Consider the following 24,162-nt stretch of genomic DNA (forward strand, 5'->3'; position numbering starts at 1 on the left):
ATTTGAGGGTGGTGTGTGTGTGTGTGTGGTTGTGCGTGTGCGTGTGTCTGTGTGTGTGTGTAGGTGTAAGGGCGATTCCCAGTACTGGATAGCTGCTGGAAGGGATGCGCTGCTTAAAACATATGCTGGAGTAGTTGGTGGTTCATTCTGCTGTGGCGTCCTCTAAAATAGAGACTAAGCCAAAGGAAAATGAAACTTATATTTGCCATGAAATCTATATATTGATGCTCTCTGCAGATTTTAAGTGTTTTTTTGTCCTTTGGATAAAAGCTCTGATAAATTATTAAATGTTTATGTCAGTGTATGTGACCATCGACTGACCTGCCAGAGTTTCAAGATGTGTCTGACCAGTCACTTCTGTTGGCTCTGGCTCTCCATCTGTGGTACACCCAGGCAATTGCTGGGTGCAGAAGAGTGTTAGGCGAGTCTGAGTTCTGGGTCAGGAGTGGGGTTGGAGATGTCATTCCTTGGCTGGGCAAACAGAGAAATTAAGTCCCTCATGGACCTTGCAGCATAGCTCTCATAGAGTTGTCCTGTCAAAATAAATATAAAAAGTGCTAAGGTAGCTGACCAGGTAGCGATTCATAAAAGCCACGTCTAGAAATTCCCTTGTGTGGTTTTTGAGGGAGCGATTCCCATGCTCAAGCTCACCCTCTGTCAATACTACTGTATATAGTAGTTAGGTTTCACTGCAGAAGTTGAATGGCTGACTTGTTTTTTTTATTTATTTTTAGTTTTATTTTATTTATTTTTATTTTTTTGCAATTGAACACCTTCATATTTACCTTGAAAAAAGGTGTATACTGGGAATATGGTTACTAAAATTAAATCCACTGTTAATTATTCTATTAAAATAGTTATACAATAGCTTTATATCAGAAAAAAATGTGAGTGAATGCTTCTGTTTATAATATTAATATCATAAAAATGACCCATAAACATTAAAATAAATTAATGCTTTATTTACTCATTATTATTAAACATATGTTGTCATTTACGATTGATACATTTAATACTAATAAACGTTGTGCTAAAACCTGTTCGTGTTACATTCATACGTTTTAAATACTTGTGACTGTTTCCATCTGAAGCTCCTTCATGGGACTCTGCACTTGTAAACACTAACTCCATCTGACTCGAAGCTCTTGGCACCGCCCACACTAGCCAAAGCTACCAAGCTGATCAATCACAGAGCTTGTAGTATGCGCTGTTGTGATGTGTAGTTGCATTTTTTTGAGAGGTGCCTGTCAGCGTCAGCCACGGCGAGGGCTATACCAATGTGCGGAGGCTTTGTCGGAGCATACGCGTACACCCCATTATAATGAAATGAAATAATAATAATAAATAATTAAAGCCACTGTTAATTGTTCTATTAATGCAATATGGTTATAAAATAGCTTTTTTAACAGTAAAATGCACATGTATGCTTCTGTTTATAAAATTCAAATCATAAAAATGACCCATAAGTAGGGTCAGTAGGGTCAGACAGAATCTGCAGATTTTTTGCTATTTTTTGTGTGGAGAATTTTGTAAAAAATCTGCTCATTTATACGGAATGATTTTGGGTGTATCACGAGTAAAAACATAACACATTAACTAAAAAATGAGCTTTTAAATTTTATATTTAATGTTTACAATCTAAATCCATCTAGATCCGCTTATTTGGTAAACAAAGTAAGTCTATCATATAATATATCTACTAAAAGACTTTTATATTAGTCAATATTACTAAAATTAATTTACAAACTGATTAAATATAAATGTACACACATTTACACAAGTAAAAAATAAACTGACTCGATGGGCAAAAAATCTGCGGAAATCTGCGGATTTCTGCGTGTGCAGATTCCGTGTGGGCCTACACACAAGGATTAGAATAAGTTAATGCATAAATTATATTTTATATATATATATATATATATATATATATATATATATATATATATATATATATATATATAAAGGGTGGAGCCGAACCCGAATACGGTATTCGGAAAGGCACGAATAGCATGTTTTTACGAATACTTGATTCGAAGAAATACTTGAAAAATTATTTGTATTCGGGAGCAAGAAAAACACTATATCAAAAAGCAGAGTTTCCTCATGAGACCACAGTGCATGCCCGCGAGAGAGAGAGAGAGAGAGAGAGAGAGAGAGAGAGAGAGAGAGAGAGAGAGAGACAAAACGCGCCAAAGCCCGAAACTGAAAGCGAGACTTGACTTTAAAAGGGTTGTTTCATATGGATTTATTAATCATTCTTACTGTTCAGTGATCGCAAACTGCCGTAGTTTATTAAAGACGCAAACCTCTCACAGCACGTCAGCTGCGCACCTTCAGCAGATCTCCTCATTCCTGCAGTAGAGAGCTTTATGATTGTTTATGCGCGCCAAAAGTGGCGGATCTGTCCGGTGAAATATCTGACTGCGTGTCACCGCATCCCTAAGGACTGTTTGGCGAAATATTTGACTGCATGTCAATGCATAACAAACGACTGAAAGGATATGACTAGAGAACTCTCCACTGTGCTACTGGGTGAGAGCGTATGGCAAGCCGTTTTAGCATTTAAACCTTGTTCAGACTATCCATAAATATATTTAGAGATATCTCTAATTATATTTTGACTTGTCATAATTATAATTCGACTAGTCAGATTGGAAATATCTGCAAATATATTATGATAGACTAGTCATATTCCTCCATTGACTTCCATTAAAAAATATTTGCAGATATCTCTAAATAAGTTTTGAGTAGTCACAATTGTAATTAGATATATCTCCAAATGAATTTTGACTAGTCAAAAATCCAATTCAAGATATCTACAACTGTAATTAGACTTTTAGTAAATTAATTAGAGATATCTTCAAATATATTTGTAAATATCTCTAAATATGACGAATTAAAGATATCTCTAAATGTATTATGACTAGTAAAAACTCAGAGATATCAATTACAATTGTTACTAGTCAAAATTTATCTGATTTCGTACTAGTACAATTGTAATTGCAGATATGTCTAATTGTCATTCTGATTAGTGGAATTATAATTATGAATAGTCAAAATATAATTAGAGATATCTCTAATATATTTATGGAGTCAGAACAAAGATTTAAATGCTAAAACGGCTTGCCATAGAGAGCGCTTCTCACTGAACAGAGCACCGCGCAACCTTCTATGTAATATATATTATCACATGCACTAAAAGCATCCTAAAAGCATAAACACAGCCACATTCTGCCCCAGCAAGTCAGTTTCAAACATAAAAAAACAAACAAACAAACTTTGTGTCTTTTTTTGTGGCTGGCAGATGACAATAGCAGGGCTGTATCTATTAGTATTATATAGAATACTTTTGTTCTGCCAGATCTCCCAGGCAGGGTTTTATTTAGATTTATTTAGTTAATATTAGTTTTTGGAATTCTGTTCATTGGAAAGAAGTTCTTTCAGAAGAAGAACAGTTTTTTGAAGTATTATTTGTTTTTATTCTGTCTATTCAGTGTCCTTCAACAAGAACGGTGGTGGTGGGGTTCATAATATTCACAATGGTATTTTATTAGTTGTTGGTTTAACCATGGATGAGATAATGGCTTCTATGTTATTATCTTTTTTTAATGACATTTCTTATCACATGTTCAAAAACAACAGCCAATATTGCATATCTATAATTTATATAATGGGTATAATTAAACAATACTTTCACTATAACGTAAATTAGAAGTGTAATAGAAAAAATATATATTTTTGTGCCCTTTTGAATTTTACTCGAATACAAATACAAATACAAATACAAATACTTTTCCCCCCTCAACAAATACAAATACCGGCTGCTCCGCACATCCCTAATATATATATATATATATATATATATATATATATATATATATATATATATATATATATATATATATATATGTCATTTACGTTTGAAACATTTAATACAATTCATATGCCTGTTACATTCATACTTTTGAATACTAGTGACTAGTTTCAGTTTCAGCTGAAGCAGATATCATATTGATTTTGTTGTAAAATCAAGCAAAAATCCACGTAGAAAATATTTTTCAGACCAAAATAGTCCAGTGTGATGAAACGCACACTGCAGTTGTTTATTTCTTCTACCCAAATTGTAAATGTGTTTAGTAATTAAGAGCAGTTCCCTAGAGAGTATATAAACGTTTGCCTGCTGATTACCCATGATACATTTCTGAAAGTGAGGTTGTGTCTCTTCAAATTCTTCAGTGTCAAACCGAATGCATGTGGCTTAAAATTAATTAATGTATTGGCTGTTCTCTACTTGTTAGGTTCTAGTTAATTGGACTTGAGAAATGTTATAAGGATGCTAAGTGGAATTCCATCCACGTTAGGGTTTCTGTCTGTCCGTTATATTGACTTGGCCACCTTTGATCACGTTACTGCTCATTGTGCTGTTATGAAAGGAAATGTAACGCCAATGAAACTTTGTTGTGGCATTTGTCACGAGAAAATGTTGATTGGATTGTTTTGCTGATTTGTTTACACTCCAGAAGTGCCAATGGAAATTTGCCATAGCTTTAATTAACACCAGGAAATGAGCGAAAGTATTGGAGAAGACAGGAAATGCGGCGGCAGGTCGAAATAATTAGCTGTTATTAATATGCAGACTAGCAGATGCCTCTGTTACGAATAATGTGTTTAATGTCGTGTCATGATGGTATGGAGCTGCCAAAGCACTTGACAAATGCCTGTTAACAGACAATGGTGTTGTTAGCGCCAAAGGATGAGGGTTTTTGTCTCCTTGTGCTAATGAACTTCTAAGTAATGACCTGCCAGTAAATAAGTTAATTGCAGTTTTGATAAAGGAAACTTGTCAGCTCTCCTTATGGAGCTCTTTTGAAATGAGCTGAATGTCTGTAGGTATTAGTGAGACTTGGGATTGATCGACAGTGTACATGGCTATTAATTAGGGACCATGCTATGAACTTGTATAGGCATCTAATGCATCTGTTAGTGTTATCTTGTTGCTCAAAGGCTGTCGCAGCTAGTAGGACAGTGTGGTCAAAAGTTAAATGTTCAAATTCGAAGCATGCTGAATGAGTCAGTTCGATCATTGTGCTCTGGTGCTACATTGAGCTCAGATAAAACCAACTGGGTAACATGTTACAATAACAGTACATGGATAATTATGTATTAATTTGTTAACTAAACATTACTTTATTATGAATTAATGATGAGTTAGGGTGTGTGCTTATCATGAACTAACTACAACATGAGACACTAGAGCTCATGTGTAGATAATGGTTAACTTAATTACTTGTTGGTATTAGTTTATGCATAGTTTATCATGAACTCATGACATATTAACATATAATTATATCATGACTTTACTTAGAGGGGCACAACATCATTAACCCATTCTTAACTACTCATGGACTCCTAATGCACGTCTGTCTAGTGCGTTTACACTGAATAACAAAAGAAGAGAAATAGACGTGTTGTTAACATCAACATGAACACTTTAAACACATGAGTTAATGAGTAGTTAATGGTGATGTGCCCCTCAAAGTAAAGTCATGACATAATTATACATTAACTGCTCATTTGTCCATGCTGGTTACATTAAGCTTATATATATATATATATATATATATATATATATATATATATATATATATATATATATATATATATATATATATATATATATAACTTACAACAGGCACTAACAAGTAATTAAGGTAGCCGTTATTTACACATTAAATACAACATGAGTTATAAGAGTTCATGTGTAAATAACGGCTACATGGACTCATGACCTGTTCATGTAAAATTATGTTATGACTTTATTTGGAGGCGCACATCACCATTAACTCATCCTTAACTACTCATTAACTACTGTGTTTAAACTGTTGATGTTGACAGTAGGGTTGGACCAATAGACGATGCCCCGCCCCGTCGCAAAACCGCTTGCGAAAAACACTTAGGCCCCGTTTACACTAATACGTCTTAGTATTAAAATGCCATTTTAGAACGAAAAGGATCCACGTCCACACCGTGTTTTACCCAGCATTTCTGAACAGCCCTTTGTCTGCTGAAAATGCACATCACGTGACCACACACACACGCACACACACACACACACAGCCACAAACACACAGCCACAAACACTTATGCGCTCGTCTGAGCTCCACTGAGCAGTGCACGACAGTTTATCAAAGATGTACCGCTGAATCGCGTCTCACTATAGTTGTTAAAAGTGATATTAAGACATTACAAGTCTCCCGGAAGTCCCAGGAGTCTCCCGCAAATGCATAAAGACTCTCGGATAATAATCTCCCGGAAATTGCGCGTCTCCCTCCCGGTCCTCAAATGAGTCACTCACTCTTCTCACCCCTCACCACCGGATCCCTCCTCGCTCTTCAGACACACCACGACCACGATGCCATCGTCCATTGTGATGTTTCACATTAGACATCGTACGATGCGAAATTGGTCGACATCGCCCAACCCTAGTTGACGGAACACTTTTCTTTAGTTATTCAGTGTAAACGCACTAGACCAACATGCATAAGGAGTTCATAATTAGTTAAGAATGGGTTAATGATGTGCCCCTCCAAGTAAAGTCATGATATAATCATAAGTTAAAATGTCATGAGTTAATGATGGTTAAATTAAGCATAAACTAATTAAAACATTAATTAACAATTATGTACTAACAAGTAATTAAGGTAGTCTTTATTCAAACATGAGCTCGTGACTCATGGTGTAGTTAAAGTTAGTTCATGATTAGCGCATGCATTAACTCATCATTAGGTCATAATAATGTACTGTTTAGCTTACATGTTAACATCATTATTCATGTACTGTAATTGTAACGTGTCACCAACTGTTCTTTTTGAATTGTTCATTCCTTGTCATTACTATTGAATTAATGTGTTTATCATTTTTTTTCATGTGTTCTCTTACAAAGTTTGTTCTGTCTTTAGCAAATTGCAACTAACCAACTTCAACAAGTTTCTGGATGGATTTTGATTTTCTAAACCAGTGGTTCGCAACTGTTGGGTCATGACCCAAAAACATACCGCAGTTCTGTTCTGAAACTGTGAATGCTAAAAAAAAGTTCTTGAAGCAGTCAGTTGCTTTACCTTAAAAGACCTCAAAGTATCATCAGGAACCAGTGGTATTAATTTTGTTTTGCTTGCATGTGTTTATTGACACTTAAATTGCCAGTAGCCATGCATTATGAATCAACACGGTTTCGGCTAAAAATTGTCTTTTGAAATTTTACTGAAGAAAAGTAACCTACATCATAGTAAATTGATAGTTTTACAAGTCGTCACACAATTAGGGGAACGCCCCCCAGGCAGGGAAATATTTCGATCTCCCACTGACCGCCAAGTCACAGGCTGGGTAGTTTCTGAGTAATTACAAAAATGGATAATTGTTATGCAGTAAGGTTTAGATGTTGGTCAGAGGAGAAATGATTGTGCCCAACTGAGCCTGGTATCTCTCTAGGTTTTTTCCTTCACTTTCGTCAATTGGTGAAGTTTTGTTCCTCGCCACTGGCTTGCTTAGTTAGACCCTTGTGGAGCTGCACATCAATAAGTTTGCTCTTGAGTGTTTGGACTTTCAGCAGTGAAAATTAAACCAAACTGGACTCAACTGAACTGAACTCTGAAAACTGAACTGACACAATTTTAATTTACTAGAACTTCTATGTTAAGCTGCTTTAACACAATCTACATTATAAAAGTACTATATAAATAAAGTTGAATTTAATTAAATACCTGATGTGAGACGCATCTGGGCTGTGCTTCTGAACAATTCCTTAAGAGAAAGAACAACCAGAAAAGAGAAATTTATGGATTTGTGCTGAATGGAAGCATCATTGTCCCATAACAATATATGATACTTGCACGGTCAGTGTGTCAGTGCGTCTTTTTTAAATGCAGTTTCTATTCTAATTTGCAGGTTAGGTGCACTTAAAGTATAAATTGAAATGCAAAGCCAAAGTATAAATGGCAGAATTGAATAGATTTTCCGTACCAGCAGATATCAATCTATAAAAACAGACACTTATGAGCTATAGCGCCATCATAATGACTAAATCTCTGAGGAGTATCCAAAAGATAATGTAAATATCAATGAATTTGAACTCTGAGAGGGCCATGGGGGTTTTAAATGACTGAAAAACTGGTGCAGGTTTAGTACATGCATCACAAGTGCCCTCAGTTTACAGTTTGTGATCATATTTCTGTTCTGTTGATATGTGATCCAAATATTCATAGCTTGAAATACGACCAGTTTGTGCTGTGCTTCTGTGGAGATTTTAGTATAGCTGTCATTATGGCTCATTGCTTTTTTTTTTGGTCTCCGTACAGGTCACATGACTATCAAATAAAGCAAATTTTCATTTTTAGGTGAATTATCGCTTTAAAGGAATTGGAAAATACTTGTTCCTTGCAAATTATTTATTTAAACAATGTGATTCATTGGGGAGTTTAAGTGTACTTCAATATTACTAAAATTCTTGTTTACTCTAGTGAAAAAAACTTCAAAATAATCGTATCCTTGTTAAGCGCTGTTTACACAACAACATTTCCAGCCAAAAATTACAAAATTTGTGTTTATCTTTATTTACACTACAAGGGTGTTTCCAGGAAAAATCTGAAAACTGTGATGTCATACGCATGCATGATGCATGTTTAGGAAGGTTTAAGAAAAACACTACCACATACTCTGTCATTGTTTTGTGTTTGTATGAGTTATTACTCAAATATTTGCTAATAATTTATCCGCAAAGTTTGGATTTAGTTCCCATTAAAACCAAAAGCAGAGACTCACCTTACACACATTCACTCATTCATTTTCTTTTCGGCCTAGTCCCTTTATTAATCCGAGGTCGCCACAGCGGAATGAACCGCCAACTTATCCAGCACGTTTTTACACAGGGGATGCCCTTCCAGCCGCAACCCATCTCTGGGAAACATCCACACACACTCATTCACATTTATACACTACAGACAATTTAGCCTACCCAATTCACCTGTACCGCATGTCTTTGGACTGTGAGGGAAACCGGAGCACCCAGAGGAAACCCATGCGAATGCAGGGAGAACATGCAAACTCCACACATAAAAGCCAACTGACCCAGCCGAGGCTCGAACCAGCGATCTTCTTGGTGAGGCGACAACACTACCTACTGGACCACTGCGTCACTTTTCATCTTACACACATGGCAAATTATACACACACACTAATAGCAAGCCATTGTTGTTCATCACTTTCTTAATTGTGCTGTTTATTAAAAAGGTGAACGTGTCAAATACTGGCCTGGCAAACAGTACGTAATACAGCATTTTTGCTTGTTTAGTGATGGTGTAAACATGGATGATTTTTAAAATGTCTTGTAAATATGAAACGTTTTACAAATTCAAAGAGAAAACGTTTCAGTTTTTGACTACAGGATGTCATTGTCATGTAAATGTAGCCATATGAAAGTCTAATACAGGGGTCACCAAACTTGTTCCTGGAGGGCCGGTGCCCTACAGATTTTAGCTCCAACTCTAATCAAACCCCCTTGAAAAAGGTAATCAAGAACCTACTAGGTACACTTAAAACATCCAGGCTGGCGTGTTGAGGCAAGTTGGAGCTAAACCCTGCAGGGACACCGACCCTCTAGGACCGAGATTGGTGACCCTTGGTCTAATTCGTTCTATGAAATCAGTAAGGTTAAAAGTCAATAACACTTTAGTTTAGATCACAATTCATGGTATTAATAAACCATTAACTAACACTACTAGCTTAATAAACTACTAATTGGCTGTTTGTAAATTGTTAGTTAGAAGTTTGGTTTAGGCTGTGGGTAGGATTGGTGATGTAGAATAAGATCATACTTTATAACAACTAATGAACAGTTAATATCCTAATAAAAGGCAGGTACTAAGCCAGTAGTTTATAGCATGAATTATTCACTTGAATCAGATTCACTTATTGCAGCATATTCATTCCTTGAATCTCTACCCATCAAAACATAATACCCATTTTGCAGTGTTCCAACACATTGACAATCTGTTGAATTGTTTTAGAAGTACTATCGTTTATGAAAAGACAATTGAACAGTTTCTAAAATGTTAGGATACATGTAGTTAACATTTTCAAAAAGTGATCTTATGTTTTCTGTCATGAAGGTTTAAATAGCGATTTAACTAACTTCAAATTGATGTCAGAAAGTTTTAGATATTTTTTTTGTTTGTTTCTTAACACCCTGAAAATAGGCACTAATCAGAAAACGTGCTGAAAACATGACATTTGGTGGCACTAAAACAAGCATTTTCTTTATATTGTGTTCATGTTGAAAAAAAGGCTTATTTTGATTTTTGATTCAGATTTAGATGCTTCTATATGAAAAGCCTTAAATTATCAGTCTTTGTTTTAAACAAATGCTTTGATATAATACATCTTGTATACATTTCCTTATAATATGAAATGCCAAATCTGGACTATTGTATAATCGTAGTATAAATGGTTCTAACATAATAAGGATTAACGAAAGTCACAATGAAGTTTCCTTTTCTTACTTGAATTCATAACTGTAGCAATACAGTATGTCAAGGATTTCCTGTATCTTTTTTTATTATTATTTTTTTACTACTAGCTGTTTAGCATGTTTTATTTAAAGGTTGCCTTCCATTTAAATCATTATTCATAAATCGTCAGTAAACACTTCATATGAAGGTCACAGTCCTGAAGGTGTTGCTTCAATTTAATTGAGCAAGCACTCACTGGCTTCCTAACATATCATTTTATTTTCATAAAGGTAATGTCAGTTCAAACAGATCCAAAACTGTTCTCGTCTAAGATGGTAATTTATTTACTTAGGAATTGCACCGTCTAATTTCAGTTTCTCCCATTCAGATAAATTAGCAGGTCTGTGGTGGAAATTATAGATGATCACAATTGTGTTTACTGCATAATATGCCAGTCAGATATTGCCACTGACTTCTCACTTTATTTGCTACTGTAATATTATTTCTGTAATTAATCTGTTATGATTAACGTTTCTAGTGCCTTTAAAACCCAGTAGAAGGTGCTTCAGCTATATGTTCACTTCACCAGCCACTTGGAATGCAGATGGAAAAGATGTCTTCTCGAAGGCAGCATATTCACCTCAAAATGTACTTTTTTAGCATTTATGGTGCCATCACAGAAAGGCAAAGTACGTTTGCCAAGGGCACTTGGCCATGACAGATCCTGGCTTTTGGACTTGTTGCTGGTAACACTCTGGATGATCCTTTTCTTTTTGATCTAGAGCAGCCTGGATCCATTTTTCCCAAAAAAAACATACCTGAAATACTGATTCATCAGACCACAGTACACATTTTCATTGTGTGATAGTCCATCAAAGATGCTTCCGAGCCAAGAGAAGCTGACTGTGCTTCTGGACACTGTTAACATAGGGCTTCCTTTTGGGATAGTACAGCTTTAACTGGATTTTGTGGATGTAAATGTATTGTAGTAGTTGACAAGTTTGCCAAGCATTCCTGAGCCCATGTGGTGATATCGCTTAAAAATTAACGAATTCTTGATGAAGTTCCACCTAAGGGATTGGACATCATAAAAATATAACTCAAAGTACATTTAGAAATCACTACTGTCTTTTTTTAATTAGCATTTTCCATACTGTCCCAACATTTTCTGATTTGGGGTTGCGTATGAGGCCTCATTAATAAGCTATGCTATACTATTTACTAGTATAACTCAGACTTTTGCACTAAATTTCAAGATAGAGGAACATTTAGGATGACCAAAATTAGTCAAATTAATTTTGCATATCAGTGGTGAACTGAGTTACACATTTTTCGTTGCCAGTTTGGATGAAATGGATTAGCTAGAATTAGCAAACATTTTTCAACACTTAAAAATGAATACATTTTGCATGTACTATCAAGAAGTGCAAAATAGGGTACAAATGCAAAATCTGATGAGACAAACAGTTTATTGAAAAAAAAATGCTTGAAGGACACAGAACTGGAAAACATAACTCGGGGTATACAGCTTCAGGGAGTATAGGGGGGAAAAAAAGGGGGTATAGCGAGCAGGAGGAAAAGAACGATTGTTGACCCCATGATAGGCGAAAGCAGATAAAAGATAGAACAGGTGTTTGTACAATCAGCTGAAGCAGAGACTGCAAAATGACAAACAGCCAGGGGAGAATGTAGAATTAATCAAAAGCAATAAGGGAGGAAAATTAGACCTGGCACGTGGCATGAACAACTTATTTGAATGAATCACATTTAAGTGGAAGTTCAGACCATTTAGGTTAAATTGATTTGAAAGAGTTTGAGTTAAGTATATGATATAGAGCAGTGGTTTTCAAAAACAAAAACCTCCCAGCGATACAGTGTCCACACAACCTATAATAAGGTGTGTGTATAAACACACATAGACACACAGCACCAACCAAGTGACACACATACAGCATCACACTCTATCTCAACCACACAGATAGACGGCTCTCTCTCTCTCTCTCTCTCTCTCTCTCTCACGTGGTGTGCGTTTGGGTGAACGGGAGCTGAGCGTCTTTTGGAGAGCGTGGCTTTTCTTACCTTTTTTTTCCCCCTTAAATTAATTTATTTTTCCCCCCCGTTTTCTTTGTAGTTTATGTTTGTTATTTTTGTACCTAAATAACGTTTAAACAACATTAAACGCCGCAATGGCAGCTGATCCCGAGCAAGGGACGCCCTCACTGTCACTCAGAAACGGTTGCAGGTGTGTACCAGAGCCGGGGGTGACAGTGGAGGAGCTGCTTTTGATTTTTGGAGAACAGGTAGGCTTTGAGAATATTCTCTCGGCCTCCCGCATGAACAAAGCTGTTGTTGTATTCCTTAAATCGGAATCTTTAGTTAATCAGCTGATTGTGAGTGGAATATGGGTGAAAGAAACGTTTGTAAGGGTAAACCCGCTGTCCACTCCTGCAACAAAAATCACGATCTCGAATGTTCCGCCTTTTATTTCAGATGAAATGATTACGAAAGAGTTGCAAAGGTTTGGGAAAATTGCAGGCCCCGTTAGAACGATCCCCCTTGGGTGTAAGAATGTCGCTTTAAAACATGTTCTCTCGTTTAGACGTCAAGTTTACATGTTTTTGAATTCACCGGACCGTATATTAGACGCGTCTTTTCGCGTAAATCATGGGGAAAATTCCTACATGGTTTTCGCTAGTACTGAAAGCATGAAGTGCTTTCAGTGCGGAATTTTTGGGCACAAACGTTTTTTTTGTCCAAATAAGGATGGAAAACAAACAACTGATACAAATACCGGGACAAATGACACGGAAATACAAACAGGAGATAAACAGACACAGGGAGGTGGCGAGCAAAGGGAAGAAGAACAGCAAGAGGTGAGTGAAACTTCAGTTATAGTTTCCAGCGTAGAACAACCTGGTTGTAGCAACCCTGCAGAGTGTGTTGATGTTAGTGAGGCTGCTGAGAATAATGATACAACTGATTGCATGGCAGAAGAATGTGAAATCTCACAAGCTGAAAGTGTAGGGGACAGTATGATTGATGAGTTGGATGGTTTGTCACAGTGTATGGATAATAGTATAAGAGATGAGGAACAGTGGTCAGATGCTGCAGCAGAAAATGATAATGGCTTGTATACTGTTGAACAAATTAATTCCTTCTTAGACAAAACTAAAGGAAAAGTGGGTGTTGAAGTTAGTGATTATTTCCCTGATACAGAAAAATTTATTTCTTCTGTTATGCGGGCCAGAAAAGTGAGCAGCCTGGAAGTGCTGTCACAACAGAAACGGTTTCGATTAAGAAAACATATCACTAATATAAGAAGTGGAAAAAAGCCAGGGAAAGTGAGGGGGAAAACTAAATACTAAATGAAGGTGTTTCTTTCTCTTTGCTATCTGTTCTTTCCTCTCTTTTTTCCCTTATGCATGGAAGTCTTGAGAGTGGGATCAGTTAATGTAAATGGAATGAGAGATGGGGAAAAAAGGAGTCACCTCGCAGAAATAATAAAGTTAAAAGAGTTGAGTGTGGTGATGCTACAAGAAACTCATAGTTGTATGGATAATGAGGTTGATTGGGGATTATGGTGGAAAGGGGAGAAAATCCTTAGTCATGGAACTAATCTAAGTGCTGGAGTGGCTGTACTTTTTTCCCCCACATTAAAAGTAAAAGTCCTGTCAAAAAAGGAAGAAATTCCTGGCAGGTTATTGGTTATAAGAGCTGAAATAATGGGTTTCTTCTTCTTTTTTGTAAATGTTTATGCCCCTAATGGAGGAGCAGACAGGATACAGTTCTTCACTAAATTAGAGCACATATTTAAACAACAACACGAGGGTGACATTGCTATATTAGGGGGAGATTGGAATTGCACATTAAATTTTATTCAAGACAGAAATGGAGAAGAACCTCATTTACAATCAGCTGCGTTTTTAGAAAATATAATAAAAAATTTTTGCTTTTCTGATGTTTGGAGAGAACATAACCCATTAGAGAAACAATATACTTGGATAAAAATCAGTAATAGAAAAGTGTCTGGAGCTCGATTAGATAGATTTTATATTTCACATACTGGAAGAAACAAGGTTGCTAATGCATCAATTATCCCTATATGTTTTTCAGATCATAAATTAATAACAATTGACTGTATGCTGGTAGAGAGAAAACATAAGAGTTATTACTGGCATTTTAATGTCAAACTTCTTGAAGATAAAAATTTTTGCCAGAATTTTAAAGTTTTTTGGGAGACCTGGAAAATGGAAAAATTTTGTTTTGAAAACATTATTGATTGGTGGGAAGTGGGGAAAGCTCATATCCGTAGTTTTTGTCAGCAATATACATCTCATTCCTCATTGGTTTTAAAGAAAACTTTGGAGTGGTTAGAAAATGAAATCATTGACATTGAAAAGAGCATGAGTGAAAATGATACCCTGACTCTTCAAGATAGATGGACTGAGAAAAAGAAGAAGTTGAGTTCATTTTTAAATGAAAAGGTTAAAGGAGCCCTGATAAGGAGTCGTTTTTTAAAAATAAGAGATATGGATGGACCTTCTTTTTTTTTTAGTTTAGAACGAAAAAAGGGACAAGAAAAACTGATGCATTTTTTAAAAGATAATAATGGACACAACACTTCAGACCCAATAACAATGCGCAGACTTGCTGTAAATTTTTATTCTGATTTATATGCCTCTGAACCTTCTAATGAGGAATGCAGGAGACTTCTTTTGGAGGATCTCCCAGTTTTAACTCCAGAACTTAAACTTTTGCTTGAGGCTGATATTACTTTTGAGGAAGTCACTGCTGCAGTTAAGGGGCTTTCCACAGGACGAACACCAGGGTTGGATGGACTGCCTGCTGAATTTTATAAGGCATTCTGGGCTGAATTAGGAAAAGATGTATTTGAAGTACTACAAGAATGTGTTTGCAAAGGTGTTCTCCCTTTGAGTTGTCAGAGAGCTGTTTTAACATTGCTCCCAAAAAAAGGTGACTTAACTCTTTTAAAAAATTGGAGACCTGTTGCAATCTTAAGTTCGGATTACAAAATCTTTTCAAAATGTTTGTCAAATAGATTAAATCTGGCACTAAATACAATTATACATAAAGATCAGTCATATTGTATTATGAAAAGATCTATTACAGATAATCTGCATTTGATTCGGGATGCTTATGATGTTGTTTCATACAATGAGTTAGATCTAGGTTTTTTGTCAATAGATCAAGAAAAGGCCTTTGACAGAGTTGACCACACTTTCCTTTTTGACACCTTAAGAGCTTTTGGATTTGGTGATGGTTTTATTTCAAAAATACAACTGTTGTATAAAGGAGCAACATGCATGATTAAAGTTGCTGGAGGTTTAAGTGTTCCTGTAAAGGTGCAAAGAGGAATAAGACAGGGGTGTCCTCTCTCTGGCCAGCTCTACAGCCTGGTCATTGAGCCATTGCTCTGCAAACTAAGAGAAAAATTGACAGGACTGGAGATTAAAACGTTAGATTTTAAATCTACTGTTAAACTTTCTGCATATGCAGATGATGTCACAGTTTTAATCAGAAATAATGAGGATGTTCGGGTTTTAAAGGAAGTTTTGGAGTGCTATAGTAAAGCATCGTCAGCCAATGTTAATTGGGAAAAAAGTGATGCCTTATGGTGTGGGCGAGATTTTAATAGTCCTATGCTACCTTGTGGTTTAAAGTGGGGAAAAGAAGGTTTTAAATATTTAGGAGTATTTTTAGGAACTGATGAATATAAGAAAAAGAATTGGGAGGGCTTAAAAGAAAAAGTGTGTGCTCGTTTGTGTCACTGGAAATGGCTAATACCCCAGTTGTCCTACAGAGGGAGAGTGTTGGTCTGCAATAACTTAGTCGCATCTTCATTGTGGCACAAAATGATGATATTGGACCCCCCAGAGGACATGGTGAAAATAATTCAACAGCTTCTGGTGGATTTCTTTTGGACGGGACAACACTGGTTGAAGGCAGCTACCCTGTATTTACCCCTACAGGAAGGAGGACAAGGTTTGGTGGATATAATGTCTAGAGTAAAAGCTTTTCGACTACAAACAACCCAAAGACTTTTGTATGGAGAAAATGTAAGCTGGGCCGGAGTAGCCTGTGCTATCCTGAGAAGAGCAGGACAAATGGGTCTAGACCGCCACTTGTTTTTAATGGACCTGTCTGGACTGACACCTTTTTACAGGTCAATGTTGAGGTCATGGACTCTTTTTAGGTTCTCTAGAGAGCACAATGGTGTAAAAAGGCTGTGGTCAAGAGAAGAACCCCTAATTTACAATCCTGCTCTTGATCTGGACATTCTCAATTCACTTGCTCTAAGAAAAGCTTTGAAGACTGCAAATATATTTAAAATTGGACACTTTGTTTCTGAGGATGGCTGGATTACTGCCGAGGATCTAGCATCCAAACTGGGAATGAGATCTGTTCGGGCAACAGGAAAATTGTTGACTCAGATAGTCGAGTCATTACCATCGGATTACATTTTGTCTTTAGTAACCAACAATGGAGAGAATACAATTCCTGCATTCCCAGAGCTGGTTATATCAGCCAACACAAGAACTTGGTCAGAAACAGAAAACAGTTTATTATCGTTTAAAACACCAGAACCAAGACTTTTTAGCATTGCTGGAAAGAAATCAATCTATGTGATGTGTGTGAAAACCTCAAACTTGTTTCAACTACAGAGTGTGAGAGAGACCAAATGGAAAGAGACAATTGGACCAAATGCCTCCCCAAAAGGCTGTTGGAGATCTCTATATAAGCCTCCAATTGAAAAAAGAACTGGAGACTTGCAGTGGAGGATTGTACACTGTATTGTTGCTACAAACTGTTATAGAGCGCGCCTTGATCCTCAGATAGGGGAGGGCTGTCCTTTTTGTGGAGAACCAGAAACTGTTTTCCATTTATTCCTTAATTGTAAAAGACTACAACCAATATTTTATCAGCTAGAAGAGTGGTGCCAAAAACTTGGAGAGGCCTTTACACCTGCAATGTTTATTTATGGACCTAAATACAATAAAAATCGAAGAGAGCATCATGTTCTATTAAACTTTTTATTCGGGCAAGCAAAGATGGCAATTTGGCTGTCTAGAAAAAGTAAATTAAATGACAAAGGTTCAACTGATGTTTTTTTAATTGTAAAAGGACTAATAAAATCTCGCATTAATGTAGAGTATGGGTTTTACAAGATGGTAAATGATCTGGCAATGTTTAATTACAAATGGGGTGTAAATCAGTGTATCTGTCATGCTGACTCTGAAAATGTTCTAAATATTTATTTGTAAGTATCAGCAAAAAAAGAAAAAAATGTTTTTGTTTTTTTTAAGATGTCATGTATTTTTTAATTAGCTAAATTGTTTTTAGCTAAAACGTTTTTTGTAATAAAGAGACCTTAAAAGTCAAAGTCTCTCTCATTCACACACATACACACACACACACACACAGACAGCACCAAGCTCTCTCTCTCTCATTCACACACACAGACTAAACACAGCATCACGCTGTCTCATTCACACACATACATATATGTGCTCACTCGCTCAGGAGTCAGGAGCGATATTGTTAGACTGCCTGCTCCCGTTCAAATTACACTAGTTACCAACTGCTCTCGCGCTTTATTCGCAAATTTATTCTGGCGCTGCAAGAAATCTGGTCGGGTCTCCCGGCTCCCGTGGTACGGCCCCGGGAATGCAGACCTCTACTTGACAGTTTTAATATTTAGATTAAAAAAAATTATGTATTTTTATATGTATTTACGTATGTATTCTCATCTTTGTATCAAATTACGACAAACTCGAATTGCAAGGTGTTTCTAAATCAGCGTCTAAGCAGCACAGTGAATTTGGTGTTCTCAGATTTTTTTTCTTTATCTGTCTCACCAGCCTGATCTTCGAGGAAACATAGCTATTTTACGTTTTGTTAGTTTAGTGGCTAATTCGTACGATTTTTAAAAAAGAGGTGTGGCACCCAACCCTGCCCCTAAACCCAACCGTCATTGGGGGATAAACAAATAGTACTAAATTGTAGGAATGAGTTATTGTGAATTAGCCATTAAATCAAAGTTACAAATAATTGCTGTGATAGTGTTGGTCTTACGTGTCTCCAACAACCCCCCCCCCCCCTTTTTTTTTTAATTAAATTTTTTACATTTTTAAAATCTTTAACACTGTTGTTGAGTTTTTACTTTTATTATTTGAACAAAAAGGATTGTAAACTTTTTGTTGGACTCTCCTATTCCCTGTGCTCTAAGTTTACCCAACTATGACAAGTTGCACAACTGAGAAAATCGTAAATTCAATTCAATTCACCTTTATTTGTATAGCGCTTTTACATTGTGAATTGTGTCTAAGCAGCTTCACATAAAAGATCATAGTAAATTCAAACAGTGTAGTTAAGTTTTCAGAGTTTAAGTTCAGTTTAGCTCAGTTCAGAGTGGTTTTAATAATCACTACTGAGAGTCCAAACACTGAAGAGCAAATCCATCGATGCGTAGCTCTACAGATCCTGAACTATGCAAGCTAGTGGCGACAGCGGCGAGGAAAAATCTTCACCAATTGGCGAAAGTGAAGAATTAAAAAACCTCGAGAGAAACAGGCTCCGTTGGGCACGACCATTTTTCCACTGGCCAAATGTCTTATGCAGAGCTGCAGTCAAGGCGCCGGAGGCAGGAGGCTGGACCTCAGCGAAGACTCGTCAGTCCCTGGAACGTCACAGGAATCAGTCTCATGCTCTCCACTCCTCCTTGACCACCACAGCAGATGCTCAGGATACGGCCTGGTCCATGATATGGAAACCTTGGGATCATCTCGTCATAAAGAGAATAATTAGCCTAGCTGCTTTTCATAGTGGATATAAACGAGATGCAGAAACCTGTGTGGCGCACATTCATGTATCATACTACTAAGTGATGCAGTGAAGTGTATGCTTTACTAAAAAGATAGATATTTAAGCTACTTTTGAATTGGGAGAGAGTGTCTGAGTCTCGGACGTTATCAGGAAGGTTATTCCAGAGTTTGGTAGCCATAAATGTGACAGGGGTCCATGTTTTACACTGCTTACACTAATCCTGGCTATTCAATGTTTAACAAATCCTGGCTATTCACGATCAAATGTTTCACACTGTGCATTCCTAAACCTTGGATTAACCTTCTTATTCACATATTTGCAGTGTCAGTGTGGCTGACTGAGCAAACAGCAGGTAACCTTTTTACACTGCATTTCCACATAATCTTGTCAGTTATAAAAAAATGTCTCTTAGGTCTTTAGATTTTTTTTTTTCCACCACAAGATGCACAAAGGCAAGAAAGCAAGAAGCAAGAATGTCCTCTTACCATCTTCTGAACACTACAATTTACAAGCCTTACATCTTTTAATATTTCTAACTTTTTTCTTTTATCGACTGTTGTTTACATGAGGTGCATTTCCTGTTATAGACATGCCATGAGCATTGCTCCCAAACGTCTGCAGCAACAAGAAAACACTGCTCCATTTTACACTGAACAAACTTAGCATCACTTTGCAGTGTCAACACCACACATGCACAAAAGACCATTTAGGATGCTCACTAGAATGATTCAGAAAGTGCAACTTCAAAATGCAAAAATCATTGGCATTAAACTGATTCATTATTGTGAATGCCTTCCAAAGGAACGAAATGTAACTGACCTGTTTTCACACTAACAAAACAAAAGCTTTTTCTCTTTAAGCTTTAGTTACATGAGGGATTGTATGCTATAAACATTTTGAAAAGAAAATTATTAAATTTACATTTGTTGTAAATACAACTATGCTCCTTTAAATAAAAAAGGGAGTGTATAAAAAAAAGTGAGAAGCTTACAGAACATCAAAATACATTTGCTGGCCACTTTATTAGGTTGGACCCCCTTTTGCCTTCAGAACTGCCTTAATCCTTCATGGTATTGATTCAACAAGGTACTGAAAATATTTTGGTCCATGTTGACGAGATAGCATTACACAATTGCTGCAGATTTGTCAGTTGCACATCCATGATGCAAATCTCCCATATCACCACATCCCAAAGGTGCTATATTGGATTGAGATCTGGTGACTGTGGAGGCCATTTGAGTACAGGGAACTTATTGTCATATTCAAGAAAACCAGTCTGAGATGATTCAGGCTTTATGACATGGCGCATGATCCTGGACTGGATCCCATGCTTTCATGTTTTTGATACTAATTTCTGACCCTACCATCTGAATGTCACAGCAGAAATCAAGACTCATCAGACCAGACAACGTTTTTCCAATCATCTAGTGTTCAACGTTGGTGAGCCTGTGCGAATATTCACACCAACAACCATGCCACATTCAAAGTCACTCAAATCACCTTTCTTCCCCATTCTGATGCTAGGTTTTTGAACTGCAGCATCATCTTGACCTGCAGGTGTCCCTGCAGGATTTGGCTCCAACTTGCCCGAACACACCTGCCTGGATGTTTCAAGTGTACCTAGTAAGACCATGATTAGCTTGTTCAGGTGTGTTTGATTAGGGTTGAAGCTAAAATCTGCAGGACACCGGCCCTCCAGGAACAAGTTTGGTGACCACTGATCTTGACCATGTCTATATGCCCAAATGCATTGAGTTGCTGCCATATGATGGACTGATTAGAAATTTGCATTAATAAGCAGTTGAACAGGTGTACCTAATAAAGTGGCCGGTGAGTGGATATATACATACATACCTTTCCATACAGCTTTTCTTGGCAAGGATGTTAGACATTTCTTTAATCCAATGCATTAGGGAAGAAACTTTCCTACATTTTTATAGTTACAGCCCACTTGGCCTAGAGAACACTAAAATCAATAATTTAACCACAAAATCTATGGGTTATATATGAAATAAACAAAATTTGGGATCAAACCGAATATATTCTTCAGTCATTTTCCTAATCCTATTTGGAGTATTCTTTTCCAAAAAGTTTAGAATCCCAGCGCAATCACACAATACATTGGTAAAGAGTTCCAATATATTGTCTTAAGCAATTTACATTTGAACTTTTCTGTCAGCGTCAACATGATTCACCTGAGGTTTCTCATGAAAATATATGATCTGTAGGCAAAGGGCACATACAGCTCATTTTGTGAGAAAAATCTTCTATACGTTTATTGAGTAGGACTTAAAATAGCTGTTGAAAATGCTGATGTGTATATCCATGTACCTGAGGGAAATGTCAAAGTTTCCTCTGCCAATGAAGCATTTGTCCTTCAGGAGAAACTAGGCCTGCAAATCGTGTCAAACAGTGGAAGATGCTGTGGTTTCATGTGCCTGCTGACAGTTTTGGAGATGCACAGTTCAACATTGTTTTGTGCACTGATGTCTCTATATTTGACACCTGGGATAAGAGCCCAGTCTATGCGGCACTCTCTTCTGTAGCACGTTTAGCCGTCCTACTTTTACTAGAGTTTGCCCTCAGGGTGCTTAAGCTGTGCTAACACTCGAGCCGTAAGCTTGCCTAAATTCTAGCTCAAGACTACTTTGATTTATAACCAAATGAACTGATACAATTATATATTCTTTAGGCAAGTATTCAGAATCAGTAATTATATCCATATCCAAGAAAGAAAAAAAAACTATTTGTTTTGGGGGTCTTGAATATGATTTACCTGCTAGTCAATGAGTTTTTTTATATGCAGTACATATTCAGTTATATCATTAAATAAATGCAGTTTACCTTGCTTTTTCTTGGTATGTTGGTGTAGGTAGATTTTGTATATGTTAGTTCTCTTAGTATTAATAATATTTTCTTTATCATATGAGCATGCAAGTTTACAAAACCTATTTGATTTATGAAATTTAGCATACAGCTAGAGGTATAGACGGTGTGAAAAATAACTTAAGTCCTCTATAGTACCAACCCTTGAGCAGTTTCATGCTTTTGCAGGCTTATTATAATTCTAATACTCCCAGTGACATACATTTTCATAATTGTAGACAGTTTGTCCATTTTCAAAGATTTAGAACCATGCTAAAAAGTTTATTAGTCAAAAAATAATAATAATAATAAATAAATAAAATAATTAAAAAACCATATAAACACCACATTTATTGTTATATCAATCATGACTTCAGTGCATTGCCATCAAATGGTCTAAAGATGTGCAAAAGGACAGTTTTTTATTTATTTATTTATTTTATTTGTATTTTTTTTTTCTTATAATATCTGACCGCTTTGTCCAAAAATGACAAGATGTTTGTGTGGATAGGTGAAACTTTTTCCATTTCTTTCAGTAGAATGGCTGGAGTATTACCAGGCTGAATCTCTCTACTCACACTATTATTTTGCATTGTTTTTACATGCAATTCACCCACAAATGAAAATTCTGTATTTGTAGTTTCTTTTTTTTTCTGTTGAACACAAAAGAAGATACTTTGAAGAATGATGAAAACAAGTAACCACTGAACATCTTGGTGATATTTTTTTTTTCGGATGTTTTGGATAACAGTGATTACTGGCATCCTTTAAAATATAATCTATTCCATGGGTGCTCAACCCTGTTTCTGGAGTGCTACCTTCCTGCAGATTTCAGCTCCAATCCTGATCAAACACACCTGAACTGAGTAATTGTGACCTGATCAGTACTTGATAATTACAGGCAGGTGTGTTTGATATGGGTGGAGCTGAAATTTGCTGGAAGGTAGATCTTCAGGAACATGGTTGAGCACCCCTGATCTATTGTGTTCAGCAGAAACAAGAACTACTCGAGGGTGAGTAATTTGAATAGTAATTTATTTGTGGGTCTAATATTTCTTTAGATCTGTACAAATATATAGATACATAACACAAATCATTTATCTAAATGTCTTTAAGTGCATACAGTTCTAATATTGTCTGCTTGTACATGTAGATGAAGTGAAATTTAATGGGAATATTTGCAAAATTTAGTATATTGTTTAAAATGTCTTGGTCTGTTCTGCAGACGAGAGAAAGTCATTAAGGTTTGGGAAAATATAACAAGTCATATTTGGGTGAACTATGCTTTTTGTACTGTCACTGTTGATCACTCCTTTATATGGAACAACTTGCATCCCTGTTCACTGAAATTTGTCAAACCCAAACCCTCCCTAGACTTTAATGTGATGCTTTTTACATTTGCTTTCATGTACATTCAGGAACACACCATAACGGCAATGTCACAAGTGAAATCAAACCATATTGCCTGGTGCATCTCATAGACCCCAACTCAAATTTATTTGGTTGTCACAGACTGTAAGCTCCTAACAACATAAGCTGTCTTATTAATGTGAGTCAAGTGCTATACTGTCTGTGTAAAGATTATTACCAATATTTCATAATATTAATTTTAAACTGAGCATATCTGGCTGTCTATAATTAAACCTTGTTGGTTGATTGTACTGGCTATGTCTGAAATGAAATGCAACCTTAGACTTGCTCTGTAATTTTCCTTTGCTGATTTAATAACTTTCTTATTGCCACAGATAAAAAAAAGTTGTGCTGCATAATTATAGTCTACAGTATATTGCTGTATACAGTAATATTTTAAATAAGTAAAATATTGTGAATTAAGTAAAAAATTTTTATGGAAGAAAGTTATTGTAGAAAAATATTAAAAGAGTAAAACTAAATCTAGACTAAACAGGCAGTGAATTGCTGTGATGGTCATTTTATCTGGGTCTAAGTTTAC

At 36.3% G+C, this 24,162-nt stretch overlaps 1 protein-coding gene across 12 annotated transcripts in view; it reads left to right on the forward strand.

Moving 5' to 3' along the window:
- The window catches only part of tmem132e (transmembrane protein 132E), a 1,079,249-nt gene that overhangs the window by 94,324 nt on the left and 960,763 nt on the right, over nucleotides 1–24,162 (forward strand). The window lies entirely within an intron of this gene.

The sequence above is a fragment of the Danio rerio genome, chromosome 5 (assembly GCF_052040795.2).
Source record: "Danio rerio strain M-AB ecotype USA chromosome 5, GRCz13ab, whole genome shotgun sequence".
NCBI classification, from domain to species: domain Eukaryota; kingdom Metazoa; phylum Chordata; class Actinopteri; order Cypriniformes; family Danionidae; genus Danio; species Danio rerio.